Source organism: Dipodomys spectabilis, unplaced genomic scaffold (assembly GCF_019054845.1).
Source record: "Dipodomys spectabilis isolate Male_0828 unplaced genomic scaffold, ASM1905484v1 ptg000019l, whole genome shotgun sequence".
In the NCBI taxonomy this organism is placed as follows: Eukaryota; Metazoa; Chordata; class Mammalia; order Rodentia; family Heteromyidae; genus Dipodomys; species Dipodomys spectabilis.
The window spans coordinates 150,653-171,082 of record NW_024870696.1 but is presented as its reverse complement, the minus strand read 5'-3'; the positions used below and the strand labels follow the sequence as shown (position 1 = coordinate 171,082).

The 20,430-nt window shown below is 41.7% G+C and overlaps 1 protein-coding gene across 1 annotated transcript in view; it reads left to right on the top strand.

Moving 5' to 3' along the window:
- The window catches only part of Ddr2 (discoidin domain receptor tyrosine kinase 2), a 135,433-nt gene that overhangs the window by 16,091 nt on the left and 98,912 nt on the right, over positions 1–20,430 (top strand). The window contains exon 2 of the mRNA XM_042674321.1: positions 619–749. The gene's annotated coding sequence lies outside the window, so the exon portion shown is untranslated. The remainder of the gene's footprint in view (positions 1–618; positions 750–20,430) is intronic.

Below are 20,430 nucleotides of genomic sequence, written 5' to 3'. Positions count from 1 at the left end.
AGATAGATAGATAGATAGATAGATAGATAGATAGATAGATATAGCTATCTTCTAGAAAATGGTTCAATAGATAACTGGTTGCCCCTGAGCGGAAGAAGGGATGCTAGTCTGATGTGAATCTGAGACTTTTTATTATGTGAGTTGTTATCTGGGATCCCTGTGAATTTCTGACTTTATTTTTGGTCGTGGGACTTGAACTCTGGGCCTGGGCGCTGTCCCTGAGCTTTTCAGCTCAAGGCTAGCACTGTACCACTTGAGTCACAGCTCTACTTCCAGTTTTCTGGTGGTTTATTGGAGATAAGAGTCTCATGGATGTTCCTGCCTGGGCTGGCTTTGAACTGTAATCTTCAGATCTCAGCCTCCTGAGTAGCTAGGTTTACAGGTGTGAGCCACCGGCGTCTGGCTTGAGAGACTTTTAAGAGATCCACAAGATCAAAATTATTTTCATAAAAATACTAAGATTTTTTTTCCATTCTCATGTTTTCATAAGTATCTGGTCGAGTTTTCCAGAAGTTTAATGACATGTGTTATTACTTGGAAGTGTTGTTAGATAGTAATATGAATGAAGTAAAAATCTGTAATTCAAATATTACTTTTCTCTCTTCCCTCTGCATAAAGGTTGATCTGCAAGTGGTCTGGGATTGAATACTTATAGCTTGATTATCTTAAAGAACCTGAAGACACAGGGGACTGCTGACGTTGAGGATTCTGCTCCATAGAGAATGCTCTGACCCCGTTGATGTGTTGATGTAAGTAGGACCAGTCATTGCAAATGTATCACTGCGTGAGCCTGGAGGCTGTGTCAGGGAGTAACATGGGAAGTTGAGCTGTGGATAAAAGGCTAGTTCTGGGTGACCAAGGAAAGACAATCTTCCCCAATTCTATGTCATAAGGATCTGGGTTTATGGTAGAACTTTTCCATCCTATAGGACTCAGTGAAATCTTTGGGGTTCTAGATTGATGTTTTTTCTAATATGATCTCATTAAAATTTTAAAATAAATTTGTTTTTCTTCCAGCAATGATTTGAAATGATTTGCAGTAAAACAATACTGAATAGAGTAATTAAAACTAGGACAATAAGAATCTTCAATAAAACTTTGGTGGAGTAAATGTACAAAAACAACTTGCCCAAGGTCATGTCACTATGCATTGGAACAACCACAGGGACTTTCCTTGAGCTGGGACTCAAAGAAAAAGAGACGCAAGGGATTTTATTAGAACACTTCCCTCGTATCAGGTGGTCTGCTGTAGGTGAATTTTGGTTTGAATGGGATTTCTTGACTCACATCCCACCTAGAGGTCATTGAAATCAGATGTCACAGGTTCTTTAGGCCTGTATCTCTAGCACTAGGCACAGGATCTGGCTTAGTGGAAGATGCTTAGTGTGAACCATTTAGACACTCTTATATCTTTGACATATTATATCCTTCTGAAATATTTGTTGAATGAGCGATTGATTGTACAAATAATACGGACCTGCGAGTTTGTTTAAGTACCGACTGATTATTGGTATGGGCAGGAGTAAACTAGAATTTTTTCACATTCCCTAGAAGCATCTTATCACAAATTTCTTAGATTTTATACCGTTTTCTGTTTATTATCTAGGGAGTTTCTCTTTATTCCTTAGCCTTATTGTGATGATAAACGATCATTTAATAGATTTAAATTCTACAGATTGCCTTGAAACTTGTTTCCCTTCTCTTTTCCCTCCTTCCCTCCCTCCCTCCCTCCCTCCCTCCCTCCCTCCCTCCCTCCCTTCCTTCCTTCCTTCCTTCCTTCCTTCTTTCCTTCCTTCCTTCCTTCTTTCCTTCCTTCCTTCCTTCTTTCCTTCCTTCCTTCTTTTTTGATACCTTTTGGTACTAAAGAGCTAAGCAGTTTTAACTAAGAGCCTTCACAGTGGACATTTAAGAATGAATAATTCATAGCTCTGCCTAACCACTAATCAGAAGTTATTGCAGGGTTTCTTTATTACATTAGTTTTCTCAAACATTATTTATCTATGAATCATTCGACTTTACCTTTCAAAAACTATCATTGTGGTCTTTTCTTCTTCAGCCACCAATCTTAAATAACTATTTCCAGAAGACATTATTTCAATATCCTAGGCATGTACTATATATAGCCTTGTATGTGAGACCTGGTTTAGGTGATTTCCCCTGCCCTCATTTTCATAGAATTACACCTGAAACTCTCTTAAGTACTTTGGCTCCTTCAGGAGAAAGTTCTATCCACCAATCCAGTCTCTTCCTTTTTATGGGAACAATGAGACTATTTTACTCTGTTAAAAAGTTTAACAAGTCTCAGTTTCCTGTTTTCTTATTAGCAGTATGACCAAATCATTGAGAATCTAAACTGGAATGTGGGTTCAGTAAAAAGTTCGACAAGAAATTTACTTATTGCCCCTCTCTTACGTAACTAACCCCTCCATACATTGCCTTGACAATAAAAACATAATAAAAAAAGAAAAAGGAGAGTTACTAATAGGTAATCTGGAATGTGAGACATACTGTGCATGTATGGGCATCTGCTGTGGCTCTTTCCTTCCTTCCTTCCTTCCTTCCTTCCTTCCTTCCTTCCTTCCTTCCTTCCTTCCTTCCTTCCTTCTTCCTTCCTTCCTTCCTTCCTTCCTTTCTTCTTTTTTTCTCTCTCTCCTTTCCTTCCTTTCATTTCTTTCTTTCTTTCGTCCTTCCTTTCTTCTCTTTCTTTCTCTCTTTCTTTCTCTCTCTCTCTCTTTCTCTCTTTCTTTCTCTCTCTCTCTCTCTCTTTCTTTCTTTCTCTTTCTTTCTTCTCCCCTGCTTCTCCTTCTTTCTTGTCAAGAAGTAATGAAGCTACACATTACTTTGAAGGTATTATTCTTTTGAAAGATTGTTTTTTTTAGTATGCATTATTTATGCAAATGGGGTTCCACTGCAACATTTCCATACATGCTTACACTGTATCCCATCAACTTTACATCATCCATCATCCTCCTTTACCCCTCCTCAGTTTCATAAAACAATTTCAAGAAGTCTCATGTTCTATTTTCATATATGCACATATGTATAAAAGTACGTTGACTGTATTCACCTTTCTTCACTTTCACCATCAGCCTTCCCTATAACCTACTTTTTATTAGCATGCGTTAGTTGTGCAAAAGGATTTTATGAAGACATTTCCACACATGTAAACAATATTTCCCAATTAACTTCCCCTCTGTTACTTTCCTCCATTCCATTTCACTTTCCTAAAATGACTTTTCCTTCTGTGCAAATCAATTATATTGAGACACTCTTTGCATTCACCCTCTCAATGGCTAAGGGATGGTCAGTGTTGCCATATCTCTGCTGAAAGGTTCTGTTGAAGTGAGTCCAAGTAGACATGCTGGTATGAAGACAGCACAACCTGGACTATCAGAGGTGGAAGTTCTCAGTGGGGAAGGGTAGAAATTAGGCCTGTGAACAAACAAACCCAGGAGACATCTGCTTGTTACAGATGGATTATGGCTGAGAAAAATGAGACAATGTAATCTTGTTGCTGAGTTTTTGAAATTTGATTGTGGAAAGATTATCTTACAAAGTAAGATTGGGATAAATATCTAAGTAAAAGAGGGTATGTGGTATTGTGGGTGTGTACCTGTTAGAAATTAAGGGCACAGGCTCTCTTCAAAGGGAAAGGGAGGTAAAATATGCCAAGAGCTGACTCAGACATTTCTTTCTTTCTTTTTTTGGTCGGTCGTGGGGCTTGAACTCTGGGCTTGGGCACTGTCCCTAAGCTCTTCAGCTCAAGGTGAGTGCTCTACCACTTGAGCTACAGTGCCACTTCCATGACTCAGACATTTCTGAATAGACGGGGCTCCATAAACACCCAGTAAAACGTAACTTGGGGATGGACTGTAATCATAGAAATGAAGAACTTGTGAGCTTATGATCAATGAGTTTATGCATTCATCAGATTTGAGAGCTCATTTACTACTTACACTTAGTAAAATAAGAATGATGCTTATTGAGCGTCTGTGATGTATAAGGAACTGTTGAGTGGGTTTAAGAGATACACATATGTATATGCAAATAAGAGGTAACGCAAGCCTAAGTTTCTCATGGGCTAAAAGGAGAGGAGAGGAATAAAAAAAGAGAACGACCCTTGTATGGTAAGAATAAGTCAATAAATTAGTGATAAATGGAGAGAACTTCTTTCTGGAGTGCTCAGGGAACCTGAAGATGATGTAGAACTTGAGCCAAGCCTTGGAACAAAAAAGGAATCCAATATGGAGAAAGCGAGGTGTGAGTCAGCTGTTAACCTTAGAACTGACCTAGGCAATAAGAGCCTTTGCTGAGCATGTGAGGTGGAAAAGAAAGAGGAAATAGCATACTTGGAGTAGAGGGGATTGGAGGAGGGGTAGAAAAGAAAGAGAGCAACTGCCAGAGTGGAAGAGCCATGATTGCTGGCTGGGATGCGACATCTGGATGCCATCTTGGTTACTCAACATCTGCATAGTTCATGCTCCAGGAGGAAAGAATAACCTTACTTTGGAGGAGATCATTCCTGATGTCCCTCTTGTTGAGGGTGGGCACAGTTCTGAAGCAGATTTAACGTAGAATAACATGAAACCTTCAGGGAGAAAATACTTGGGTGCCTAATACATTTATGCATGAGATACTATGCACTAGTAATTGCCAAAGTTTCAAACGGCTGTTTTTGCTTTGATCTTTATAGAGCTCTTATGAAGACTGATTTAAGAATTAGCCACAGACTCTATTGCTCTCAGAATCTTAGGTTGCTAGAAAGAATTGTACTTTTATTGTTTCAATTCTTTTTTTCTTTTTGGTTGGCCATGGGGCTTGACCTCTGGACCTGAATGCTGTCCCTCAGCTCTTCAGCTCAAGGCTAGCACTCTACCACTTGAACCACAGCACCACTTTTTTTTCTGGTGGTTTATTGGAGATAAGAGTCTCATGGTCTTTCCTTCCCGGGCTGAGTAGTTAGGATTACAGGAGTGAGCCACTGGCACCCAGCTCTGTTTCAATTCTTATTGCTTTATAATTTCTCATATTACACTAGCTACTCTCAAATTGTGGGATGTGAGAAAAAGTGTTGTGTTTTTGACTGGCAGTGTTCACTGAATTGCTTCCCAAGCAGTAGTGCACTCCAGGGTCCTGCTTCTTGGGGCCAGGGATTACTGGTTCTTTCCTTTAGATGGATGACAAACAGGGATGGCTATAGGGTCTCATCTGTCAATATTGATAGCATATTTTTCAGAATTGTTGTGAATGCCTAATTGTCTAATATGAGAAATTCATGCAGTATCTTAAATTGATTAATTATATCTATTTTTTTTTACTTGAAATAGATTGGAGTGTCTGTATTTTTGTTCTGGTATGACACTTAGCTAATATTATATGCACATTATTATTTGCTGTAGGGGAACTGGGTAACTAGTGGTAGGCTGTAAAAGTCTACCTACTCCTGTGTTCCATTCCTCTATTGGGTTTTGTATTGAATGTGAGTGTACTTGTGTGTGTGTGTGTGTGTGTGTGTGTGTGTGTGTGTGTGTATGTTGTGCTGGTACTAGAACTCAGGGTATGGGTTCTGTTCCTGAGCTTTTTCGTTTTGTGTTAGTGCTCTACCACTTAAGTCATAGCTCCACTTCTGGCTTTTACTGGTTAATTAGAGATATGAGTTTCACAGACTTCCCTTCCTGTGCTGGCTTTGAACTGTAATCTTCAGATCTCAGTCCCTGAGTAGCTAGGATTACAGGCATGAGCCACCAGCCCCCTGCTATGAATGCTTTTAATTAGACTTTTGCCATTAAAATCTCTTCTATTGACATTATCAATATTATTCAAGAGCTTATTTAAAGTGTATAAGTTAGACCTTAGACTAAGTTAGAAGCTGTAATTTGATTGGCATTTGAGACTTGTTAGTCTCTAGATTCAAGATACATAAACCATCTAGGAATCGTGCTAAGTGCGGATTCTATTCATAGTTGCTTGGTAGTGACAGAACAATTATTACTCTCTAATCTCCAGGTTTTTGAACACCAAAGTAGCTACTGTCCAGGTGGACAGTATTTCTTTCTCATTGTGATGTGCTTGCATAAAGAAAATGGCTTATGACAGGAGCTGTCAATCTATAGCCCATGAGTTAAAATATAGTCTATCAGGTGTTTTTGTAAACAAAGTTTTATTATAACACAACTATGTTTATTTGTTTACATATTATAAATACTTTCTTTTGTGTTCTTTTTTTTTTTTTTTTGGTTGGTCGTGGGGCTTGAACTCTGGGCCTGAGCCCTGTCCCTCAGCTCTTTAGCTCAAGGTGAGTGCTCTACCACTTGAGCTACAACACCACTTCCAGTTTTCTGGTGGTTTATTGGAGATAAGAGTTTCACGGACTTTCTTGCCTGGGCTGGCTTTGAACCATGATCCTCAGATCTCAGCCTTCTGGGTAGCTAGGATTACAGGCGTGAGCCACCAGCGCCCGGCTCCTTTTGTGTTCTATTTGATGACTAAATAATTATGACAGAGACTATACAGCATAAAAACTAAAATTTTTATCTGGACCACTAAAGAAAAAATATGCTAACTCTGGCTTATGAGATGAACCCTGAATACTTTTTTTTTTCGGGGGGGGGGGGTCGGTCATGGAGCCTGAACTCTGGGCCTGGGCGCTGTCCCTCAGCTCTTCAGCTCAAGGCTAGTGCTCTACCACTTGAGCCATAGCACCACTTCCGGCTTTTTTCTTTTTGCTTATGTGGTGCTGAGGAATCAAACCCAGGGCCTCATGCATGCATGGCAAGTGCTCTACCACTGAGCCACCTTCCCAGCCCCACCCTGAATACTTTTTAAAGGACAACAAGTCGCTATAATCTTTTGCCCTGGTTGAAATGTTTATAGGCTCAACTTAATTTAACCTCTATTCACAGAGATGCTGAAGCACAAATCATAATTCCCAAGCTATTATGAAGAGACTTGAATTGATCCAGATAAATGGTGACACAGAATCTGCCACTTCCCAAGGCCTATTTAAGACCTCTTTCTTTAAATCAATGATTATAGTTTCATTGAGCTGACTCATTCTTCTACAAATTGATTCCATTAGTTAAGTTTCACTTGTCCCAAGTATTGGAAAAAGCCAAGAAGGCATTAATAGAAGTATATTTGGGACCAAAAGGAAAAATATATCTTGATCTAGATTGAGTATAATCTATATTTTGTACCTTAAAGTAGTGGTAGTCACAGCTCACTTCTGGATTGTTATTAAGAAGCCAGACTCAGATGGTGTGGGCTTGGAGTCCTTCATTTAATTCCCCTGGGGAATCCCAACACCTGTCTCTTGTTTGAGGTTTTTGAGTTGTGAAATATTGGCATGGACAAGTTCTAGGAACAGTTGCACATGTATACCAAGCTTGCAAAGATGGAAGGCAGAAATTTAGGTTAAAGAGCAAGAAACACAAAAGAGAGACTGGCATGGACACCTCTGCTCCAAAATATGAGTGTCAGATGTTGTGGCAGAGAGGGGTGGACTCCATGGGATCATTTGAAGATGCAGAAATTGTGCTTTGATGTTCAAGTCTTAGAGAGCCCAGCTTTCCTTCCAGAGGCAAAGTTCAGAGCACATGGGTGTGGGATAGTCAGGATCCTTTTCCTTCACTCAGGATTGTCTAGAGCCAAAGATTTTTTCAGCAAGGGAGACCACATGGATCTTTGCTGTACTCTGGTGTATTTAGTTTCTTTCCCTCATTGTTTGCATAGCTCAGGACATAGTATTTTCAGAAGATGGGGTAGATGAAAGCAGAAACTCTTCTCACTTTGAGAGTCTATCTACTTTCCAGCCAATTCTGAGATATTGTTGGAGAGAATTAGAGACCTTTATGTTGAAAATGACTTGCCCAGTGCTAAGATTTTCCCAAGATGCATTAGCAGATTAGTTCAGCTAATAAGAATATGAAAGTTAGCTCTTTAGGCTGATATCATTTTCCTCTTTTAAAAATAATTTAGGGCTGGAAATGTGGCTTAGTGGTAGAGCACTTGCCTAGCATGCATGAAGCCCTGAGTTTGATTCTTCAGTACCACATAAACAGAAAAAGCTGGAATGGTCACTGTAGTTCAAGTGGTAGAGTGCTAGCCTTGAGGAAAAGAAGCTCAAGGACAGTGCCTAGGCCCTGATTTCAAGCCCCAGGTTTGACAAAATAATTATACTAATTGCATGAAAGTGTTTGATTGTTAGTCCCACAATGTATACAGTGTTCTTTGATCAAACTCACTCCATTATTTTAAAAAATTCTACCTCCTTTCAGGCTGGTGTTTTAGCTGTTTCCCCATTGGAAGATGCATAATGCATGCATGCATACATAATCATCCATCCATCCAATGATTCGCTATTTTAAATCCACTATATAAAGGGATGGTGGAAAAAAATGAAGCAGAGAATCATTCACATTTGAATTCAAATTCTAGTTTCCCCATATATGAGGTAACTAATTTTTAAATTATGGTATAATTCTGTCAACATGATTCCTGCCTCCCTACCCTGCCATCCCTGAATGTATGAGTTGGGTTGAATATTTTCTTTTTTTTTGCTTTGTAGAAAACATTGCATATTCTGTTCTCACACCATATTATGTAGACATCATCGAGTTTGGTGTCTGTCTCTCTCCCTGGATTGTAGAATTATTGAGAGTAGAGAGCTTCATTCATATACTTGACATAATTAGCATTTGACAAATTAGAATGAAACATTAGAAATTAAACATTTGTTGCATTGAAAAGAAACTGGTAACTTTCTATAGTTTGATTTTCTCATCTATAAAATGAAGGTGATTAAAGCATATCTTGTTGAATTTGTTGTGGGAATTATATCTGGTAATGTTTGGAAGAATGTTTTCTAAATATGGCATATGGTTGTTCTAGTATCTGGATCAATTGAGGCTTGGCAGAAGACAAAAACAAGAGCATCAGGAAAGCATGTAGAGATGTCCTAGTGCACTTTTCCTAAATTGAATGCGTGGGTAGGGAGGATCTGGACATTTGGCTTGCAAGACATATTTTTAGTGAATGAATTGACATTGGACAGAGGATCTCCTTTCTGGCAAACTGTATGTCTTTCCCACTAGATTATATGCTCACAACAGTGGGATATGCTTTATTAATTTCTAACTTCTGTACTCTTTTAAATGTGACTAAAAAAGTGAATATATAATCATTGAATTTTGATGGGCTTCTCAAGGCCAAAGTCTTTTATGCCTCAAATCTCCCCATATTCCTGGTTTGAATCTTCTCTTGAAAAACCTAGATGGTGGAACTATTAGGTTGGAAACATTGATTCTTGGGAGCAGGGAGTGAGGTGAATTTGATACATGTTGCATGTGAGATTTGGCAGGAATACACAAAAGAGATAGGAGCTGGAATCTTGTTATGTAAAATTTCACAGCTCTGTCTTAACAGCAAAATAGAGACCACATTTTACAAATTCAATAGTTGTCAGTGCTGTGGCTTACTAATTAAAAAAAAAAAACACAGCAAGCCAGGCACAGGTGGCTCATGCCTGTAATCCTAGCTACTCCAGAGGCTGAGAGCCGAGTATTACATTTTGAATCCATGCTAGGCAGGAAAGTCCATGAGACTCTTCTCTCCAATAAGGTACTCAGAAAAAGCTGGAAGTGGAGCTGTGTCTCAAGTGGTAGAGGGATAGTCTTGAGCCAAAGAAGCTCAAGGACAGTGCCAAGGCCCAGAGTTCAAGTCCCAGGACTCCTCCCCCTCTCAAAACACACACACACACACACACACACACACACACACACACACACACACATACACACAGAGTAAAATGTTGTACCTTGCCCACTATGTAGTTGACAAACAACTGCTACTATGTTTGAGCAGAGCTGTGAGATGGTAGGAGTTTTGCTCCAGGAAGACTTGATCTGGTTAGAGTATATATGAAAGATTACAAGGAAAGCAGTGAAGGTAGGGATAATTGTTAGGAGGTCCAGCAAATGAGCAGATAAACAGTCCAACAGTCTATTGCAGATATATGCCAGGTGGAATAGAAAGGAAGAGACTTGGCCTACACAAGAGGCTGGTGACTAGGGAGCCTCTCAGCTCTGGGAGGAATAAAGACCTGTTTTCTGTGGCTTTGGCGCAAAAGGCAGTGATTGCATCCAAGGGAAGATAATGAGAAACACACGGGCCAAAGATCAGGAAAGCACCATTTATCTTTTTGTTGCAAAACTGTACTTTCCAGAGCCCTGGGCAAGAGGACAGAAGATTGAGCTTGACGATTTAGGCCCTGCACTAGAGAATGCAAAATAAATGTCCCCTAATAAATCATAGAATTGATCTTATCCAGGAATCTGAACAGCTGGCAAAGCACAGAGGTGGGGCAGTTTCTGAGGAAAGGGAGAGGAAGTGATAGTAATTATAGGAGAGGACAGAGCAATCCTAAAGTGCCGTGATATTTACTCCAGCCAGTTTTCCCCCTCTACATGTTGATTTCATGGAGGCTTTTCTCCAACTATGAAATTCTAATGAATTAATGAGAAACTACTAAAACGAGAACTACTTTCACTCAATAAAACGAATATTTCCAACTTCCAAATTACATACATTTAAAAAACTTATTAAATAATCAAAAAGGGAAATCACCTGGGCACCAGTGGCTCATGCCTGTAATCACAGCTACTCACAAGGCTGAGATAGGAGAACTGGAGCCAACTCATGCAGACAAATCTGGGAGAAACTTGTCTCTGATTAACCAGTAAAAAGCTAAATTTGCGGGGTGTCTCAAATGATTGAATGCCATACATGAGTGAAAAAGCTCAAGTAAGACCATGAGGTTCTGAATTCAAGCTTCAGTATCAGCATTAAAAACAGTTGAAAGATGAGCTATATGAATAACTATAAAAATGACCATTCTAATTGATCTAAAATCCTACATTTTATAAATGTAGTCACTTTGAAAGGGAAAAATGTCTACAGGAAGGCATTTATTACATATATATTAGTAGCTATTCACTGGTAAGTCAGTTGTTTTTTAAATGAAAATAGAACTATTCATTGATTGAATATACATGTTACCCCAGCCTCTACTTTCAGTGTTTTGTCCTGATAACGCATAATTCATTATGCATATATATATTTAAGCTTTGACATATCACTTATTTTAGTTACAAGGAAATTGTGTACCTATTATTCTCTTGATCTATAAGCACCATGAGAAGGAAGGATAGAAATTGTTGTTCCATTTTATAGATTTAGAAAGCCAAAAGTAAAAGGGAACAAGTGACCTTCCAGAGACACACACAGATACCTACAGCTAGACTGAAGAGCCTGGATTTTCCAGTGCCTTCAGTTCGTGTCCAGAGATCCTTTTATCCCATTTCAATGAAGCATAGGCTAAGAGAGCATTTTCACAAATAGGAAGAGAATGGTAGGCCAGTAAGAAGGCAGCTTCCATGGGTATGTGTGTGTGTGCATATATTTATTTATATATATATATAAAATTTCTATGTATCTATCAGGGCTGGGAAGGTGGCTCAGTGGTAGAGTGCTTGCCTTGCATGCATGAGGCCCTGGGTTCGATTCCTCAGCACCACATTAGCAAAAAGAAAAAAAGCTGGAAGTGGTGCTGTGGCTCAAGTGGTAGAGCGCTAGCCTTGAGCTGAAGAGCTGAGGGACAGTGCCCAGGCCCAGAGTTCAGGCCCACAACTGGACCCCCCCAAAAAAATTTCTATGTATCTATGTATACATATCTATGCATATATATGTATGTAGAACCCACATACACAATTACACAACTACATAACCACAGGTAAACACATTACAAGATGTTGTTTGGCAGAAATTCACATTCAGCGAATGAGGGACCAACATAAGATGAATAGTCCTTTCCTTAGCTACAGAGTTTTCACTATAATAAAATAATACAATGGGAAGATGACTTAGGTTGCATGAAAGTGGCAAGAGCATGACAAAGGACACCCCAAAGATCCCAACAATGACACTGACCCCTTTCCTCAAGGGAAGAGAGTAGAGAGGACACGTAGATATCTGGGCAGGGTCAGCCGCATTGGCGCCTTCCTCAAGGATCTACAGGAGCTAACAGCTATGTTATTAAAATTCATGAATGCAATCAATTGTGGGAGTCATTGGAGACCAAGAACTTTTTCAGTGGTCAAGAACATGGGAGAGAGGCTGGCAGGAAGGGGGATAATTCAGGCCAGAAAAATTCAAACTAATGGTTACAATGGGAGAACTCTTAAGGGTCAGGGCTAGGAGTAGAAAGATGCAGTGGAGCAAGGCACTTGCCTTGAGCACAAACTTGAAAGCAATGAAAAAAATTCAAGGATCAATAAAGTCACTATTTTGATGGATATTTGAGTAAAAATAAACCTAAGTAGCTACAGCCTGTGCACCAAAAACTTATTTATAAATAAAGGTTTACAGAAAAGTCACTGAAGGTGAAGGTACAGCAGCAAGAGAGATCCGAGATAATTCTTGAACATGTGAAAATCCTGAATTAAGTGTATGGATATCAGATACACAGATTTTAACCTGTGATCTACGGGGGAAATATTTCTGAAGAAAAAGCATAATGGAGTTGACTATTTCTATTAATTTTCTGTTGTAATGGTTTAGATCTTGTTTAATGGGTAATTAAGGAACGCCTATATCACTGTACACATAATATATACTTTAATAGCTGTGTTTTAATGTAATTAGTTTTCTCCACGATCTCTTTTTTTCTGTATACAGTGCCTAGGCATGATGCTTGGTTAAGTGTTTGATGCTGGGTTAAGTGTGTGTGTGTCTGAGAGAGAAAGAGAGAGAAACAGACAGTCATACAGATGGGGGAGGATATGGAGAAAATAGGAGACCAAAATGGTATGTATGGGGTCTGTAAGTGACTTATAGATCAAGAGGATAAAAAAGAAAATATGTGTGAACTTTCCATCCCCTGACTGTCTCTTAAAATGACGCTGTGTTGGTCACCTTCAATGTACCGCGCATCAGAACGTGTATTGCCTTGTAGTAAGGGAGGCTGTCTTCACTCTGGTCTCCATTTTGCTGCTCCATTTAGCCATGCTAAATGCATGGCTTTCCCTAGACACATAGCCCCTGTTCCCCCCTGGTAATATGGGATAAACAGTGTCAGGATTTCATTTTCCCTCTGGGGGGGTCTTCAGTATCTCTTGTGACTTCTATGTCCCTATTCCTGTGTCAGAGAGTTCCTCTCTGCTATCCTATTCTTCAGGCAAGTCTCGGCTCTGCTGTTTAAAAACCAAATTGAAAAATCTTTTCATTACAATGGAATGAATGAGGCCTATCCAGGTTATCTTACTGGAAAGCAACCCATTGTTGTTTTTCCTCATGTCTACAAAGTATCTCCGCAACAACACATATGTCAGTGATTGAGAAATGGGGCACTGTATCATAGTCAAGTAGGTACAATTATTTGATTATTTGGACTTTGCCAGAAAACCACGCAGACATCCAGGTACAGAGAACAAAGAAAAGTTTATTGCTGGGAAAGGGGCTGTCAAGACCCCTTCTCACAAGCTGACCTTTATAACCTAGGAGGTTTAGGAGGACTAGAAGAGGCTAGGAGGCAGAGACCATGGTGTGGGCATGAGGGCTAGGGGCTTCATCATGGTGGACTAGGATTTATGGCTGCTGTTCAAACAGTAGATAAGGGGTCCTGCAGCTGCCCAGACCTGAAGGTCACTCTAAGGGGCTCTTGATGCCTTATACAGTGGTAGCTGCCCCAGAGAAGTGTCATCCCAAGGTTAAGGGGTTGGAGGCTGGTTACTTCCTTTACTAAATGGGCCCAGTGTTGCCTAGGAAGGGAGCATGCTAAGCTGTGGAGAGCGTACTAAGCTATGGGAAGGGAGCTCATTTTGCTAACATTCCTAACTCTTTGGTTTAATAATTGAATGGGGGCACCAGGCTGGGATTATGGGTGAAGGTTGTGTCTTCTGGAGCTGCTTTCTGCTGAGGGGGGGATAGTCAGTGGGGACACTCAACCAGTTACCCTCCCAGGAGCATTTGATTGACAGACTGGTGAAAGGTCTTCCCCATGAGGATGTTCTGCATGCACCTAAGCAGTCAAAGCACAATCAAAATAAGGCAAAAAATTGCAGTTAAGGGACCTACGACAGGCATGAGCCAGGGAGTAAGCCACCCCAATAGGTCCCATCCCCCTTCATTATGTTGGATATTTTCCTCAAGTTTTCTGAGATGTTTACTTGTTCCTTGATGGCATAGCTGCTATCAGTTAGGTCACAGCAGCACATGTTTTTAATATCCTTGCACCCTTGGTGGTGGAGTAAGAGTAGATAAGGGATGGCAACACGGTTGTCAAGGATAGTGTGCTTATGTTTCTGTTGTTCTCAATTTAGCAGTGCAATGGCAGAGGAGGCGTAGTTAATATTTTTTGCCACTAGGCATGCCAAACACATGACACACTTACAGGCTCCCACTGCCAACCCTGATATCCCAATCGAGGAGAAAGTGAAGGCATTATATTCTGCTTCAGACAGGAGGAGGAGTTTCTCAATATAACTTTCATCCAGTGCCAGACTTCTGGTTTTACAACTTCGTTGAGGCTGCGAGAACTCCTTGTGGGGTAGCATAACAGCTAGATGGCTTAGACAGCAGTGGGAGTTATGAGGCAGGTAAGCAGGGATACAGTTAAAACTTTCACAGGAATTAGGCAAGGAGACACAGCCCTCTGCATGTGAGATTCGTTCATAGTTGGCACAAGTAAACTTGCCTCTTTTCAGCTCCATGCAGTTTGGGGTAGAAGTTTGAACCTGGGCACAGGTGTTGTTTCTTGTCATTATAAATTGGGGGTATATAACATTCGGGCATTTGCCGGTTTGCTGTATGAGGTCTTTCCCCAATTAAAGGAGTCAGCATAGACTGTGTGTTTATTAGTCTGATCAGAGGAGAAGATAGTTAAGTTTTGTATATCTGCCTCTGGTTTGACAGGCAGGATCAGAGCACATGTCCTATCTCCAGTTCCTGCCTCAGACAAAAGTTAGAGGCAGGTGAAACGAGATGTTATAATGCATGTGGTCCTGCAAGGACTCTGAGGAGGAGGATCCTCCATACTGGTATTTTGTTACCACTATCTGATGAGACAGGGGCCAATCTGGTGGGGCTGCTTTTCCTAAGCCACCCTGAGAGGAAATGATTAGGTGTTACTTGTTTGGGGTGGATAGGATGGCTTGACCAGAGGCCTTGGTAGATGTGTGGATTACAGGGTATATATGGGAGACCCAGGAAGCTGCCAACGCTAACATCCCTGAGTCTAAGACTAACATTTCTGTCCAGTACTAGATGGTAGACATTAGATGGACAAGCTTCTTAACTTATTTCTATTAATTTCCAGGCTCTGGTTTAATTTTGAAAGGGCAGGCACAAAGTGGCTGATGGGATATCATCTCCTGTTAATCCTCTCCACCTCATCCTGGGGGTCTAGGTGTTTGTTGCGGGGATAGCTCATCCCAGTTGGCATTCACGGGCTTTGAACTCAAGGCCTGGGCACTTTTCCTGAGCACTTCTGCTTGAGGTTAGCACTCTACCACTTTCAGTCACAGTGTCACTTCCAGCATCTGGCTGGTTAATTCTTGAGCCATGCTTCCAGCCTGGCTCTTGCTGGCTAGTTGGGAGATGGAGTCTCAGAGGGATTTTTCTGCCTGGGCTGGCTTTGAACTGCAATCTTTGCCACAAAAAAAATCCCTTTATTATTTCCAATTAAAGCAACAAGGAGATCAAATAGAAATAAGTAGACCTTACCTGCACCTTGTCAAGAATTGACCAACAAATACTTGCCAGAGTTCTGCAATGACAAAACTCAATAGATATTTTAAACTGCAACTGATTGGCCCTCTAGGTACCACCCATTGCTGCGGGGAAGCCTGTTTAAAATGGCTTATATCTTTTTAGAGATACATCTAATTGCAAAATAGCACAGAAATCAAATCACATTCTTTGCTCATACACACCTTATCATCTGACTTGTGGGGATTAACATTCCTGACAGATGGAAGGGAACATAAGCAAATCAGGCTGATATAAAGGTTTGAGCTTCAGTAGATCTGAAGTGGCTTGAGCTTTTTGTCCTGAATCAGCAAGCTTCAGTCATATGTGATGGAGCAAGACCAGAGTCTTGGGCGCCTGTATGGACTGTTGCACCTCCTACTGTTTTCCTGCAAAATTTCTATACATACTGGTTAAAGACCTGGTTTACACTGGATTTTGCAGGCTGGTGCCACTGGTTTAGGCAGCTGTGATAACTTTGTTTTGTTTCCTGAGCCTTTTCCCATGCACAAGAACGAACTGCATCCAGTCCCTTAATCTTAAAGGGAGTTGATCAGCACACAGGAGAGAAAACAGAAAAGCAAAACCTTAGCCTTGTAACCCCTCCTCTGTACGGTATTCTCACAATAAAAAACTTATTAAAAAAAGAAATAAAAACCTTAGCCTTATTTTACTAGCCATGATCAGATGTACAACGTTTAACTTTTAGTGTAGATGGACATAAGGAATGGCATAAATCACAGTCAACTTAATTTAGATTCCAAAGGAAACCATTGAAAAAAAATTCTTTCCTAAGGCCCTTTAGAACTGCCTGTTTTTTTTCCTTTGGCTGGCAGTCAGGTCTTAGGATTTTCAAAGCAACTCAGATGAAATCACAGCTTCCATTGACAAAGATCTTTCAGCAAGCACAATACTTGGTAACTTGGAAACCATGACCATTTTACATACTTTACATATAGATAAATAGACAGATAGACATGTTTGTGCATAAATCATAGGGCTTGCTTAGATTTTCAGCTGTTTAAGGAAGGTATTTTTAGATTTAGCGATATTATTTAGCCTAATTATGATGGAACCGCGTGGCCAGTTAAAAAAAACTTTGGCAACAACAAAAAGCTTTTTAGTACACAGGAGACAGGACAGGAATACGGAGACATGTGGCATACCATAATGGAGACAGGAAACAGGTACCTGAATACAGAGACACGTGGCATGCTATAATGGAGTAGACAGGAGACAGGACATGAACACAGAGACACATGACATGCCATTATGGACACAAACACAGAGACATGTAGCATGCCATAATGGAGTAGACAGGTCTGGGGGGAGGGTCACAGAATAGACACAAGACCAAACAGGAGGATGGATCCCCAGGTTTTAGACAAACATATAAACATAAAACAGGACAAAGAAACAGACTCTGAGTGACTCCAAAAAGGTGTTTGGATGGCATGTCCAGTGTCGAGGAGCTGGATGTCAGAGTGGTGGAAAGACCACAGGGCCCTGAAATTTGTCAGGGAGTGCACCTCCTCCTGTAGGGGTTTCCATTGCCTGGCAGCCGACCCACCGAGGCCATCTGCCAGTGGCTTTAAGGAACCCAGACGCCCTCTTTGGCATTGGGCTTTTGGTGGGTCTTTTATAAAAGAAGAAGCCACGTTTTGAAGGATCGAATCTTGGAGCCCATTGATACAACTTAGGAAATAGGCCAGAGAGGATAGAAAGAACAAAATCAATACCAACAGACCAATTCAGCTCCAATGGAGAGCTGACGTGGAACACCATGATGATGAGAACAGTGAGACAGGAGACAAGCCGCAGGATGTGAATGTGGAAGCATGTGCATGGCGTTTTCTTGATGCCTGCGCTGTTCCAGCCCTACATAGGGTATATTTAGAGGCAGGCCATTTAAACCATTTAGGAGGTTAATTAATACAGAATCAGAGCACTGGGTGGAGAATTTCCTCCCAGCAAGAAGTACCAGGATGGCTATAAGTAGTTACTTAAAATTAGACATTTGACAATAGAATAAGTTTAGACTTCTTTGCTAACAAAATATATTAGATGGTTGGGTCTCAGTTTACATGGTCGGTGAAGAGAGGCAGTAATTCTGTTAGCAAGGCATATCAGAATATGAACTGAGATCATTTAACACTGTTAGCTTGGTGGAAGAGTAGGGGAGGATGTAGAATACCCACCAGGTGTCTTTTGTCTCTTCCTAGCTGTCAGTCTCCAAGGCCAGTAAAGAGAATTGGGGAAGGAGGTTGCTGAGCAGGTTTTTCAGGAGAGGAGGTGATTGGATGGAGGTATCAGGATAGGAAAGAGGTGAGAGGGAGGGATTTTTATTTTGTAGCTTCCTAGAGGAGTTTGGCTTAAGGGAGAAATTACGAATTCAGATATCAAAGTTGGTGCGCTCAGGAAAGGGAAAATAATTGAATTGTGGTCTGAGTCCCAGAGACATTTTTGGATGGGAAAAAGAGGGCAGTAAAAGGAAAAGCAGTAAAAGGGAGAAGCTGGTCCAGTGTGTTAGCCAGCCAGCCTCTGTCAGCGATGGATTCACGACGAAGGCAGCGCAGAGGCCCATTTATGAGAGTCTAGGAGGGAAGAAGGTGTTAGCCAGACAGAGACGGGGGCTGGGAAATGTAGGATTTATGCCACACGGAGAGGCTGTCAGGGAGGCAGGGGCAGAGGTTAGACTGATAATTACTCATTGGTGGTGCAGTCTAAGGCCGAAACAGGCCAGGCGTTCCCCAAGTGTCTCGGGTCTTTAGGGAGAACAATAGCAGCAAGACACAGTTGAAGAGTCATCAACCAGCCCCTGTGTCTCAGACCTCAGGCCCTGGGCCTTTGGCTGGAGTCTCACAGTAGCCTGGTACCAGGGCTTTAAAGGATTAATTATGAGACTGGATAAAAGAGAAAGAACATCATCATAGGAATCTTAAGTCCACTTAGTGGACGACAGTATTAATTTAGAGAATCCCAACCAGTTACAGAGAGGAAGAATGTACTAGAGAAATCACTAATCCAGGATGGGGAATCTAGAGCGGGGGGGGGGGGGGGGGGGGGTCCTGCCTACATCTCACTCTCTCAAGGCACAAATCTGTCAGCAGGAGTGGAAGCATTTAGTGGGAAATGATCTCCAATCTGGAGATCATCAGAGAGATAGAGAGAGATAGAGCTGATACCAGACAAGAAAAGCTAGAGGAGATGGCTGGGAGATTTACAGCAGAGAAGGAATTAGTGGGCAGTGTAGGACAAGTGGAGGGGGAAGCAGAGTGAGGATAGGAGGGCTTGGAAAAGGGAGGGGTGACCAAGGCCAGGAAGCAGTGCCATGAGAGAGTTAGCCTTGAGAGAGAGGAGGGCTTGGGAGCCAGAGGAGGGGAGTGAGGGGGGATGTGGGGACTGAGGCCAGAGTGGGAGGAGGGAGCTGCACCAGTGCCAACTGGGACCCCAGAGAAGTTGGAAGGGGGAGGGGTTGACAAGTTAGAGGCAGCAGGAACCCCAGGGAAGGCTGGAGGAAAGAATTTGAAGACAGTTTGGCCTTGAGAGGGAGAATTTAGTGTGTAAAGTTTAAGGGCATAAGTGGGAGAGAGAGAGAGAGTGAGAGAGAGAGAGAGAGAAAGAGAGAGGGGGGGCTTTTAGTCTTGAGGTAGTTAGAGAGAGTGAAGAATTGGGAAGTCCTGGATGTGCTGGCAAGAGTTGTATAAATCCTGAATAATGATGGAGTTAAAGGTGCCATTTAGTGGCCATTTAGATTGGCTCTCATAATCAGGCCATGCTCTGTTGTACAGATCAATGAGGTACCTGCGCTTGAGGCCAGGGGCCAGGTGAGAGAGAGCATATTGGTCAGTATGCCCCCCAGGGGGGAGTCAGATGGGATCTTAGACTGAGAATTACCTATCGGTGATATAATCTAAGGCCAAAACAATCCAGGCATCCTGGAATGATGGGGTTGTTAGGGAGAATAGACCAGCAGAGCACAAAGGAGGGGTCCTCACCCAACCCCTGTGTCCAAAACCTCAGGCCCTGGGCCTTTGGCAGGAGCCTCACAGCAGCCTGGTACGGGGTCTTCTCACAGTTTGAAAGGAAAGGCAGCACTGCAAGACTAAATAAAAAGGAAAGAATGTCACCATAGGAATCTCAAGTCCACTTACTCTTGTAGATGAAAGCCGGTGAACTGGATGTCAGAGAAGCCACGGGGGCAGAAGAAAGCAAGCACATGGTGGCTGGGTCCGTCCAGCTAAAGTCCAGGCGTCTGGGGTCATGACTTAGGAATGAGAGAATGACTACCACAGAGGCAGAGGAGAACTAGGCCCCTCGGGACAGCTTCAATTCCCCAAGAGACAGGGAAAAGCAAGTTCACCAAGAGAAGAACTAGCTCCCTGCCCATGCACCAATGATAAGGTAAATTCGACTTTGCCAGAGAACCACGCAGACATCCAGGTACAGAGAACAAAGAAAGAGTTATTACCAGGAAAGGGGCTGACAAGACCCTTTCTCACAACGGAGAAGTGAGAAGAAGCACCAGCTACTGTCTGAGCTGACCTATAGAACCTAGGAAGTTTAGAAGGGGCTAGGAGGGGCTAGGAGGCAGAGACCATGGTGTGGACATGAGGCCCAGGGCCTTCA